Source organism: Coenobita brevimanus, chromosome 13 (genome assembly GCF_032717465.1).
Source record: "Coenobita brevimanus isolate Jiangsu-jjx chromosome 13, ASM3271746v2, whole genome shotgun sequence".
NCBI classification, from domain to species: Eukaryota; Metazoa; Arthropoda; class Malacostraca; order Decapoda; family Coenobitidae; genus Coenobita; species Coenobita brevimanus.
The window spans coordinates 14,247,617-14,261,051 of record NC_136966.1 but is presented as its reverse complement, the minus strand read 5'-3'; positions in this window follow the sequence as shown (position 1 = coordinate 14,261,051).

Genomic DNA, 13,435 nt, shown 5'->3' with positions numbered 1-13,435 from the left:
TGCAAACCCAAAACAGCAGATCAAGATAACTCCTGAAGCTGGACTATCTCTGAAATGAGATTTTTTTGTGCCGACTACGCCCAGGCAGACAAGATTGTTCATGGCCATTAATATATGACATCGAATCACATGTGTAATATATCCCAGCCACAGTGCAACTCAGACCTTGCTGCGCACACACACACACACACACACACACACACACACACACACACACACACACAAGCAGCACCAGCCACCACAGTGTCAACCATAATGATCCTGACTCCCCGACTCCCTGATATTTGAATTGGCTTTGGAGATTTCGTAAGATCCTTTCCGTAGCAATTTATTCAGGATATTCAGTCTCACTATCCTCCTGTAGGCTACTGATGCAAATTCATCAGCACCAAAGCAATGTAAATATCATACAAGAGAACGTTCACATTCTACATGCAAAATAAATCGCCATGGAAGAGGAGCTACGAAACCTCCTGTGCCACTCAGAATACGGCTGTTAATCTTGTGCTCCCGACTCACGAAACTTAGTCTCATTGGCCTCATTAAAGGGGTGTAACTGACTTTGGTGCTTGCATTAGATGAATGTTAGGGTAATTAAAGTGGCAGAGGTGCACTATATCCACAGTTAAACCCGTGTGGTAGTTATTTAAACTAAAGACGCGTAACTACACCAGCCATCTTGGGCAGGCAGGAATTCATAAAGGATCTAAACCAGTTCTTACGATAAACAAGTCTCCTTAGCAATTGATTATTGCGAGGAATCATTTTGTTACGTTGTTTTCTTTTCTTTCTTTCTTTCTTCTTTTTTTCCCCGACATTCACTCTAGTCTGGTTATTATTGGTTGGTAACTGTTTGAGTAATAAAAAAAGTAAAATAATCTTCGATGCAGCTTAAGCTGAAGACGGTTTAAAAATGCATGTCCAGCAGCATATTGTCTGAGGAATGGTGGCGGTGAGGATTCATTAAGTACTGTACAGTGTAATGCCCCGGCTTCATGAACGCAGCTGTTTTATGGCAATGCATTTTGTATGTATTTATGAAAGATTGTAACCAACTTTACAATAAACGAGTCTCCATTACAGTTCCCAGCTATCCAATATCTTTTTGGTTTCCTTCCAATCAGTCATTTGCTTTTCACTTTGATTTAATTGTGAAGTGTTTGTCAGTTGTATGAGTGAGGACGGAGTTTTCAAAAGGCAATCCTCAGCGCACCTTAAGCATAGAATTTTTAGAAATACGACGCATGTTCATTTCTTCACTCAGTTGTTTACATATGCTTTCAGAATCCAGCCTGGGAGGTTATGTCACGAGTCTTTATTACGGACCTGGTACTTTTATGACACGAGTCTCTATTATGGATACATGGAACTTCTGACACGAGTCTTTGTTACTAATACTTGGTACTTTTATGTCACGAGACTATAATGGATACCTGGTACTTTTCTCGCAGCGGTCAAGCAACACCCACCTGACAATGAGGCATTCAGCCACAATATGTAATTTATGGCTTGTTCTTACAATTACCAGACGGCTTTATTGAGGTGGAGACCCCTGATAGGATAAAATAGGATCAGATGATGGATACGTGGATGGAAGAGAGCTCTAGTGGTGATTGTGTGTGTGTGTGTGTGTGTGTGTCTGTGTGTGACAATCTAGTGTTTTCCTCATCGTATTTAATCTACTAGTACATCTGGTTGGCATAAATCACTTCAGCCCGAGGATGTATTTTATATCTTATTGTTAATGCTGCTAAGTGATATTATGAAGTAACTTAGGAGAGCACCCTAGACGTGAAGGGGTTTATGAAGGGTATACGCAGCCACCTCTCTCGACAGGTCTCTCGCGATCTGAATCGTATCAATGGAGATATCCTTTGATGTTTGTGGTATAGATCGTCTTTCTTACGAATATCTATTGTTGTTTTTTTTTTTCACTGCAATAAACCTTTTTGTGACTGACCTATGGGTGCAGGTGCTAACAGGCTCGACAAATACGAGTTTCCTCTATGTTATGGCTGACGAGTGAAGTTACTATGATTAATCCCTTCATTCTGACGATGATTTTTGCTTTGTTAATTAGGCAACCTGTAGATGATTGTATTCATCTGAAGGGGGAGCTCTTATTATAATATTTTTATGGAAAGTCTCTCATGGCCAAAACCAAATGGTCTGGACTTAGTATTAAAGGAAACAAGACGTTATCACCATCCCATTCTAAGCCTTCCACTTCGGAATATTTGTAAGCCGAATAAAATCGTCACATAGTAGCACAAATAAAGTAATAATGGCGTCATCAAAGCTAGGTGAAGGAGAGTGACTGTAAGCCAACCATCAAAACTGCCGTGTTAGTACATTCACTCAAATAATTTTCCTTACCCAAGTGAACGCAGGACATCACAATGAGCAGAGCGATTTGAACAGTGTCAGTATTCCATATTTCGTCGTCCGTTGTGTCAAAATTACTCGTCACTTTAGGAAGGATACTTTTCTGCGCAATAGTTCAGGTACAGTATTCTCGCATCCACAGCCGTGATGATGACTCGCATCTCCCCACCCGTCTGTTCTCCACTGCTATCTTTCCTCCCTGTCTGACTTCGGCAGTTCGAAAAATCTCCCTTAGGCTGTGTGAAATTATCCAACAGTAGTGGGAATAAATGTCGATTTGATGTTAAAAGAATTAAGTTGCAAATCTTCGTCCAAAATCGCTGTTCTAATGTATCAACTCGTATATCTGTGATAATAACTCCCCTCCCCCCCCAGGCCTCTCTTCCATAGCTTTCTCTCCTCCCTTTCTCATTCTTTTCTCCCTCTGGCGTGAGTTGCGACATAATATTTCTCTTGTATCCACGTTCTTGAGGAAAAATGTAATGATTATTCCAGAACTACTCTTCCCTGCCCTCTTACACACACACACACACACACACACACACACACACACACACACACACACACACATATCCCCCTCTTCTTCAGCCTTTACTATATTTTCCTCTCTCTCTCTCTCTCTCTCTCTCTCTCTCTCTCTCTCTCTCTCTCTCGTAGTAAAGGGGTTATTGAAGACTTTATATTACCCCTACAGTTCGGATAGACTCTCCCAAGCTAAATAAACTAGGCCTGAGAGAAAAAGAAAAAATAAAACGTCATAAAACTGAAGAATTAAAAAAAAAAAAAAACAGACTACTCGTGACCAAGTGCCAAATACAGGAGTTGCGTGTATGTGAGTCCAGATACCTCTGCCCCTTTCCCGTTTCCTCTGCCTTATCTTTCCCCTCGGCTGCACATTGTCCTGTCCCTGTGTCTGTCTTCCACTTTCTCTTCTTCTTGTTGTGCCTTGAATTCCGATCTTTTGATTATTCTTGTCCTCTTTGTTCTGTCTGCTTATCGTTACCTGTTTTCATCCTTAGTCTTGTCAGTCTCGTCGTGTATTTTCTCCTCTTAACGTCGTACATATTAAACCAATATATATGCATATACTGTATCTATCAATCAATCTATCTAGCTACCTATTTATCTATATTTTATATATATATATATATATATATATATATATATATATATATATATATATATATATATATACACAAAATGTGTGTGTGTGTGTGTGTGTGTGTGTGTGTGTGTCTGTGCGTGTGTATAAGAACTGAATTCTCTATTAATATGTGTCGAAGTCGGTCGGTTGACCTAGCTAGGTATGTAAGGTATATTTATCTGAATAAATGTGCATCTCCCTCTCTCTCTCTCTCTCTCTCTCTCTCTCTCTCTCTCTCTGTCTCATATACAGGTGAGTCAACAGAATCGCTATAAGGCTTCTGTTGACTCCAGCATGACCCTTGACCCTGGAGGTATCAGGGGATCAACTCTGGGTAGGTCAGAGGTGGGGAGGCTCGGTTATGTTGGGGGAAGGGCTTCCATTTTTTTCCCCTCCTTCTAACCTCACTGTGACTTAACCCTTTCTCACTCTCTTCTCCCATATACAGCTGTGAACATAAATACCAGTCCACTTCATAGCGATAAACAAGGAGACAGTGAGCAATGACTCTCAAATCCTAGTGATGTGAGTTTCAAAGTTCAACAAATCTACCAGAATATTTTGTGATAATTGAATAATTGTTCAAAAAAAAAAAAAAAAAAAAAGGATCTTCAGCTATACAAAAGAGGATTGATTTGTTTGGTAAGACTGCTCTGTGCCTTGTATTTTGTCCTACCTTCCTCCTAACTCACTTAATGGCCTTGCCTTTTTCGCCCTCTTCCCTATTACTCATTGAAAAGCTGGATTGTTGAGTGAATCGACTCTCTACCTTCTCTCCTCATAGACTTGGCTCGGAAATAAGAATTGTTAAAATATTAAGAATAAGCTATTGAAGGATATCCGTTTTTATAATGTCAACAATTTAACTACGGTGATATTTCTTTTAAGTCTTTTAAATGATAAAACGAATGATCTCAGGATAAAAGTATTCAAAACGTTGTCCATTCCAGAAGAAATAAAAAAGAAAAAACCAAGATCTGTTCTTTCTAAGAATCTAAGACCATCAGTATTTTAAATACAATGTGTCGGGGCGTCTAGAGATGAACGGCTCTTGATTATGACTCTTTTTTGCTCTTTTTTTTTTTTCAGAAAGAACAAGATTTTGGTATCTCGAAAGCTGAATAAAATGGTCTGACAAAAGTAAAAATACAAAAAAAAGCATAATCATACTAAAGGGATTAAGACTATTTTTTGAAGTACATTTTATATTGGTTCAGTTGATTTAAGGATTCTCTTTTTCTTATGGCTTGACGTTGTGTAATATTACTGAGCGAGGTTAATAATTCTTTCTGATTATTTTCTTCAGCTTTTTAGCAGTGGCTGAGTCATTCGGCATCTCAGCATCCTCCAGTTCCAGTAGTTTAGTCTATCACTGACCGCTACACAAATCTCATACCTCGTCTACCCTTTCCTTCACTTCCTGTTTCTTACTCCACCCTCTCTCTTTTCTTCATTTTACTGTACTTCCTTGTCTGTTCTTCCTGTCTCTCACTCCCTTTCTCTCCTCTGTCATGAGTTTTTCACCTCTTCCTATTTCCTTCTAACTCGCGCTATTTCCTCTTCCCCCCTTATCTCTCATACCTTTATTTCCCATCGTGATCTTTACTGCTTTGATTATCATGGAAGATATTCGTAACCTACATTTTGTAGAGCTTGATTATACCGATAAATATTTGTCAGGAATGGACTAAAAATTATTGGAATCTTTCTTTTAATAAGCAGACAGAGGAAAACAGTTCTAGAGTTGACCATTTGCATATATTATGGCCATGGAGTATTGGCTGACTCATGTATTAGAATACTGGGCAGAAAAGGGGCGAGCGTTTGCTGCCAGACAGGTGCTAACTGCCTGTCGTAATGAAGGAGGAACACGAACAGACGGCTCAGAAGAGCAGTGGCTATTGAAGTAGCGAGAGAAAAGAGATAAAGATGCAACAGTGCGCTGAAGAGACAAGAAGTTGAAGGCAGAGAGTAAGAGGAGGAGAGTAATGCCCAGTTCACACTATGGGTACGGTCACGCTCCAGTCACGCTCCACTCGCTCCGCTTACGGTCCTGGTGCAATCACACGTCCGGTCCGCTCTCGCTTCGCTCACTTTTACACCAAACAGTGATATTGATCAGGTCAGAAATTAGATGAGCCATAGCTTCATCCCGTGTTTGTTAAGCTGTGATGGACGATGCGAGGAGAGGATGGAAAGGTGAAGGGTGTAGTTATCAGTGAACAAGTGTATGTGGAAATCTACATGTTTTCTTCGCATCTAGCACGCTGATTTTTCATTCTTCTAGCTAAGGGAAAGCACTGAAAAAACACCGGTTTCCTCCACACACACACACACACACACACGGAACTGAATACCAGTACAACCAATAAAGCTCTCTCTCTCTCTCTCTCCCTCTCTCTCTGTCTCTCTCTCTCTGTCTGTCTCTCTCTGTCTGTCTGTCTCTCTCTCTCTCTCTCTCTCTCTCTCTCTCTCTCTCTCTCTCTCTCTCTTTGGCTATAGTCAGACGCCTTGTTTCTGGAAGAGATGGATTTTTATCTTACTTTTTATTTTCTCTTTCACCGCGATTCTCCTGTCTTTGCATTCCTACATCATTTATATTATTATATTCTTTTTTCTTGTTGCTGTTTTTTTTCCAACTTTTATCCCTTTTGCTAATTCATATCATCTGTTCTTCTTTCTCATGAGACGTTTCCCTTGAACACTTAAAATAATGAGGAAGGCAAAGCAAACATGAAGAAGAAAAGAAGTTGCGTGATTAATGCGAGAGAGAGAGAGAGAGAGAGAGAGAGAGAGAGAGAGAGAGAGAGAGAGAGAGAGAGAGAGAGAGACAGAGAGACAGAGACAGAGACAGAGACAGAGACAGACAGACAGAGAGTAGAGAGAGAGAGAGAGAGAGAGAGAGACAGACAGACAGACAGACAGACAGACAGAGAGTAGGTAAACTTTGCAACCACTGTGCTACGTCACACCGAACTTACTGCGGGGATAATGAAGGTTAGTGAAATTATCTTATATTTAATCCTGTGTACAGTACAGGTTTCTCTCTTCTTATCTCTATGTAAATAATTAGGAAGTCCTGGAGAATTTTTGGAGAAAGGACTGATAGTTTTTAAAAAGAGCTAGGACCGTTATCATTAAAATATCGAAATGATTGGCCATGATGAGGAAAATATAGATATATTCTGAATAAGGGTAAAATAAATCGCAAAATTAAAAGGCAGATTGCAGGCTTGCTGTAGACTACTGTAGAGTTAGAGTTATGACTGATGTTATATAGATGTCTTGTTGTATGGGAAGCAGATTTTCTCAAGTGTGTTTTTATTTGTTTGTTTTATTTTACGACGGCTGGTGTCGTTGTCGTGAATTATATCATCGGTGTTAAACAAAGCAAACTAGGAAAGTCATTTGAGAGTCAGTCAGCTCAAGAATCTCCTCTCTCTGAGAATCTCGGAACTTGGTTTCGACAATTAACACATCATTGATAAAAACAGTTAATGGACGATTATCAGCTCCAGGTACTGGGATTATGAAAATCGTCGCAATCTCACGTAATTTATTCATATTCATTCTTAACTGGGCAGACCTGACCTGCGGTAATTGAAGGCAAGGTAAAGATAAACTGTTGACACTAAAGCTGATCACAAAGACTGGCATAACTGCGCCAGGATATATAGAAAATTGTATTCAGTCACAGCACTAACTGTACACTTTATCAGCCGAGACAGAGACACCCTTTATTACAGAGAAAGATGCAAAAACCGAGACAAGGGGTTGTACAGTATTTATCTACTGTCTTAAGTTTATTTTACATCGTTGGTTTATAACGTGCTTTTGTTTTCAGCCGAAGTTATTGAACACTCACTGACAAACTCGATTAAATATTTGTGTTAAAAAAATATGACCATATATATGTATTTATGATAACGCGTTTATTGACACTTCTTTATTGTAAGAAGTGTTTACTCTTTTTTTATGAACACAGCCCCAGGCACTGGCGGATAATTATTTAAGTCAGAATTACGCTCTTAAGGATATGTTTCTAATAATAATCTGGTTATACTGAGACACGATTATCGTCAAGATAAGGAAATGATACTTTATGAAAACCTGGCCAAGTCCTGTCGGAGGTCTGCAATATTTCGGAATGTTCCGGTTGGAGTCCGGAACGACAAGATCTGGTAAGGCACGAGTGCACAGTTTACGACATTGCTCCCTGACCCTGCCTTTCCCTTCTATGATATTTTGGAGGGTATGATAGTGATAATGACAGGTTGAGACGAACAAGGACAGAGAGAAACAGAGGGAAGGAGCGGAAAGAGCGAAGCGGATGAATGAAGTAGAAACAGAAGAGGAAATAAGCTCCGCTCATGACGAACATCTTTACAAGCCTCTTCCCTGGCCTGGACTACCATCTCCATGATTGTAGCCGAAACATAAGAATAAACAAGAGAGGAACGGTGAATGGGGGAAGCGGAAGAGAGTAGAAGCATGGGAAGAATTAAGGTTCAGTGATGGAAATGTTTACAGGTTTATTCCGATGGATTTTAATGAAAGAAGGAAGTGAAATGAAATGAATTAGGAGAAAAGTGAGAGAAATGAACTGAGAGCCAATGACGTGCGTGTTTATTTTCAGGATTCTCTGTCCTCGCTCCAATTTTGTTACCACAATTTTTTGATGGATGACAATGAAAATATGACATCAAAGAGGGGGAAAGGAAGATGAAAAGCAGGGGAGAATGATGGAGTGCTGGATCAATGGGAAGCAAGTTTGCAGAATGTCTTAGTTGTAGTTCACCGCGCACTTCTATTTATTGCATAAGGATGAATATAAAGTAAAATAATATCCGAAAAGGATTGTACCAGGAGGAGGGAATGGAGAGAAAAACGTAAGAAACAGTGATGCGGGTACTCATTTTCTGATTTCTGGACCCTCCCCAACTGTATTTTTCATCATGGTAAACATGACGTAAAAAAGTGAAACAGAAATTGTGGGAGAGGGAGAAAAGTAAGAAAGAATGAAGAACTACGGAAAAGCTGTCAAACATGTTTGCAAAATAATATCCTCGATGTAGCTCCCTCTATGCATTATTTGTTTCAGAGTTTTCATTGCATAAACGTGTAAATAACGGGACATAAAAAATAAACAAAAGAAAAACCGAGCAGGATCAGTTCAGAAGGTGAGAAAAGAGGGGAAAAAATTAGAACCAATGATATATACTGTATATATTTGCTGCTTCCTCAACCGTTCCTCGGTCACATTATCCACAGTATTCAGTGAATCGTGGTAAAAATGACTTGACGCAGAGGACAGAAACGGAGAAAGCGAAAGAAAAGAAAGATGGGAAGAATGAACCACTATAGTAACAGTGACAAGCATGTTTGCAATATTACGACGTGTACCTTCATTGTTTTAGCTCCAGAAATTTCACGGGACGACAGCGAAAAATATAAGACAATAGGATAAAACTGGGAAAGGAGAGAAGGAGAATAGGAACAGGAAGAGTGAAAGAAAATATACCCTGCGATCAGCATGTTGACAAAATTACACCCTGATCAAAGTTCCTTTTCACTGAAACTTTTTTTCGGTGCGACATGGTAAAAATAACGATACACAGAAAGAAGTGGAGAGACACGACATTACTCTCGGTATTCAGTTACGACTCTTCTTCCCCTGACACTACCTTTCCCTACGGTACACACTCTCGCATTCTCTTTCCACGTCGTTCTCTGACCCCTTCTTCCCCAGCCTACTAACATGGTCATACACAAGACTGGTCAAACTTTCACTCTCAGTTCGCTACGCCTGGTCTGTTTCTCGATCCAGTAGTTTCTGTGGACGATCACTTAATATCTGAAGGATAATAATGGAGGGGGAAGAATTAAAAGTAAATAGTGTGAGAGAAGGAACAAAATAGGATGTTGGAAAGAAAAGGTAGAAAGAACAGGATAAGTAATAAAGGAGATTTGAAAAAGAAGAAGATTTGAAAAAGAAGAGTGGAGGGAAATAAGTATGGCGGAGAGAAATGGATGAGTGGAGAGACAGAACTATTGAAGAGAGAATAAGAAGTGTGGAGAGAAAGAATTTAGGAGACGGAGAGGAGTTTCCAAGAACTAAGAAATGACCAGCGTGTTTAGAAGTTTTTCCTCCATCATTTATTCAAAATGATAAAGATAAGAATGCAAAAAACGGAGAGAGAGAGAGAGAGAGAGAGAGAGAGAGAGAGAGAGAGAGACAGAGACAGAGACAGAGACAGACAGACAGACAGACAGTGAGCAAACTTAAAAACCAAGCGGACTGAATCTTACATTGAATATCCAGGCAAAAATGGGACTTGAAAAACAAAATAAATCAGAAGCACATCGAAATGCAGAAATGATACTGGCAGCACAGAGAGTGAAACAGCAAAAGCATAATAAAAACAAAGAACATCAGAGCAAAAGAAAAACAGAAAAACAGTAAAACTGTAATAAAAACAGATAGCAATATATGAAATGAACTGCCAAAATACAACAAATAAATAAATACAGAGAGAAAACAGACAGACAATAAAACACGACAAAATACGGCAATACAAACGTCAGTATAATCCACCAGCACTGCGGACTCTGAATGGGATGGGAAAATATTTAACTTTAGAATTCATCATTTAATATGACGTCCAATGGCATTGTGTGGGAGACGTGCGTGCTTATGGTGGGGAGATTATCTGGACACAATATGAAAACGTCCTTCACCCCCACACCTCCCACTCTCAATAACCTTCCTCATATTCTTACTTTTTCTCCCTATTTACCTCACTCCTACCTTCCCATTGCTTTTCCTTCCCTTCCCCATCCGCCACCTTTCCCCTTCAACACTCCCTTACCCCTTACTAATTCTCACAGCCTTGCTTAGCTTCACAAGACCCAGCACCATTCCTCCAACCCTCTTTCCCCAACCCACCCCAGCTCAACTTTTCCAATCCAAATAATCCTACGTAAGTCAAAATATATCGACTTCTGGAATCCGCAGTTCTAATAATTCGCCATCATCACCTCTTTTTTCCATCTAAAAATGGGATGAAGTAGGGTCAAGAGAGCAAGAGAAAAACTTGACAGAGGGAGAACTAACAAATATCACGAATTGAATATTGATAATAGTAGTAGTAATAGTAGCAGTAGTGGTGGTTGTAGTTATATTAGTAGGAGGAGGAGGAGTAGCAGAAATAATAATAATAATGATGATGATAATAATAATAATAATAATAATAATAATAATAATAATAATAATAATAATAATAATAATAATAATAATAAAAATAATAATAATAATAATAATAATAAAAATAATAATAATAATAGTAATAAAAATAATAAAAATAATAATAATAATAATAATAATAATAATAATGATAATAAAATTAATGTCATAGAGAAGGAGGTAATGATGCCTGTCTCTTTCAGTTTGTAATGTCTTCTATACTGTAAGAAAACAATGTCATGGTAGTCATATTATCATAGAATAACAAGTCATCCTAGTGAACAGGATGCCCTCCTTCCCTGCCTTCCTCTTTCCCTTTCCGTCTCCTCACCACCTTCTCTCATCCGTCATTCCTCCATCTTCGCTCTTAATTTCCTCTTCCACTCGTCCCCTTTCCCTTTCCCTTCTTTTCCTCCATCTTGCATTCACCCCCATTCCTCACCCCTCACCCTTCACTTTTCAATCCCTCACCCCTGTATTCCTTTACCTCTCACCCATCACTTCTCACCCTTTATCTTTTCATATGCTCTGCAATCCTTCCTCTCTCTCCTTGCATCACCCTTCCTCCATTGTTCCCAAGGAGAGTTGGGAGGTCAAGGAAATCATTTCATGGATAGGAATGGAGAGAGAGAGAGAGAGAGAGAGAGAGAGAGAGAGAGATAGAGCATACAGTATGGAGAAGTGAAAATGGTCGCATTAGATGTTATGTTGCCACTGTATATTCATATGCCTAACATAGGTGTTTTGCTACTGTATATACCACGTATTTCTTACAGGATCTGAAATGTATTCCATTAAATCTGTTTATTTCTTGGCCGTATTCTGTCTGTCTATCTGTCTATTGCCAGACGCCTCAATCCCGTACGGGATGGCCACAAACAAATCCTCTCCACGTCGCCCTGTCCCCTGCCGTTTCACTTCCCTGCTCCCAGCTCACACCCCCCTCCCTCATATACCTCTCCACTCCATCTCTCCATCTCATCCTCGGCCTCCCCCTCCCTCTCCCCCTCTCCACCTCACTCACATACACTCTCCTCGTCAGTCTCTCACCCTCCATCCTCTCCACATGGCATATTACTGATAGTAAATCTTATGCGATGATAGGACCGGCCGTTTAAGGTTTGTCGGACGCAAGGTGCCTTACTGCTGCTGATTTCAGCAACGCCCCATATTATGGCCTTCATGGTCCCACATCGGTCTTGCACTTTAGTGCTTGTTTCTTATCCCATTCATCTGTCCAGGCGAGAGGCATTTTGAAGCCTGATAATATCTCTACAACCAAATGAATAACAGTTCCTTCACAAGCGCAATGAGCTCTGAAGCCCTACGAGATTTTGCCAAACTAACTAGTATGATTTGTTTCATTTCTTGAAAACTTTAAACGAGTAAGGTTTTATGTCGTCCTTTTACATTTCTCGAAATTTTCTTAACCGCATTGGGATTATTCTAAAATGATGAGCACAAATATAATTTTCCCCTCCAAACATAAAATGAAAGAATGGCTTTGTTTCTGTACACTCCTGGAGTGTCATTCTCTGTCTGTCTGTCTGTCTGTCTGTCTGTCTGTCTTTCTCTCTCTCTCTCTCTCTTTTCCAGTCAATATTATCCAGCCTAGGGAAGCTCTCTCGTGCTCAAGAATCTTTTTCCGTTGTGGTAATATTCTGATTTATTCCTTTTAATTCCGGACGATTTCATTCACCTTAGAAAAGACCTTTACTAGAGGATGAAACAATACGCTATTTTTTTGTTACTATTTCAAGATTATTTGATTTAACTTAGAGCTCTCCTATGAACCCCTTCAGTCCGAGGGCACTTTTCGTTTAATACTCTAAAAAACTACTTCCAAATTATTTTGTTCATCTTAAGAGAGACCTTTTGTAGTGAAGTGGTAAATGAAGGCTCCATCAGACCTCTCCAGTTCGAAAAGTCTCTCCATAGCTGAATAAAACCGTCTGGCAATAACAAGAACAAAATGTACAATACACACATCACTGGCCGAAAGGGTTAAGAGTAGCAGCGTACGATAACGTCCTTTTTGTACTTGGTAGTTGGTACCTCCTGACCGTTTTTTTTTTTTTTTTTTGCCATAATGTACTGAATCATAAAATATCTTCATACTAATTTTCTTTATTTTTTCAATTTTTTCTCGTTATCTTTAAACGATTTAATTCAGCTTAAGGAAGGACATTCTGAGCAGATATTCTGATATAACCTTCATTAACCAGAACGCCACAAGAGGTGACACTGTTGCAAGTTTGGATAGTCACGTGCCTCGTTAGAGCGGTTAGCTATTTCATATAGTTTAGGGTAGGTTAGGCTAAGTTATAGGCTACTCAGGTTGACCAGGTTAAGTTAAGGTAGCTAGATTATTAGTTCCGTTAGGTTAGTTAGGTTGGTTTAGATAGGCCAGTTTAGTAAGGTTATGTTTGTTGGGTTAGATCAGTTTAGTAAGGTTATGTTTGTTGGGTTAGATCAGTTTAGTAAGGTTATGTTTGTTGGGTTAGATCAGTTTGGTTAGTTGGATGGGCTTTGTTAGTTAGGTTAGATCAGTTATGATAATTTAGCTAGACTAGGTTAGCCTAGTAAGAGATTTGGGTAAAGTACACTGTCCAGAACTACAAATTTACCCAAATGGCTTCCCCTAAGCTTAATCATATAGTCTG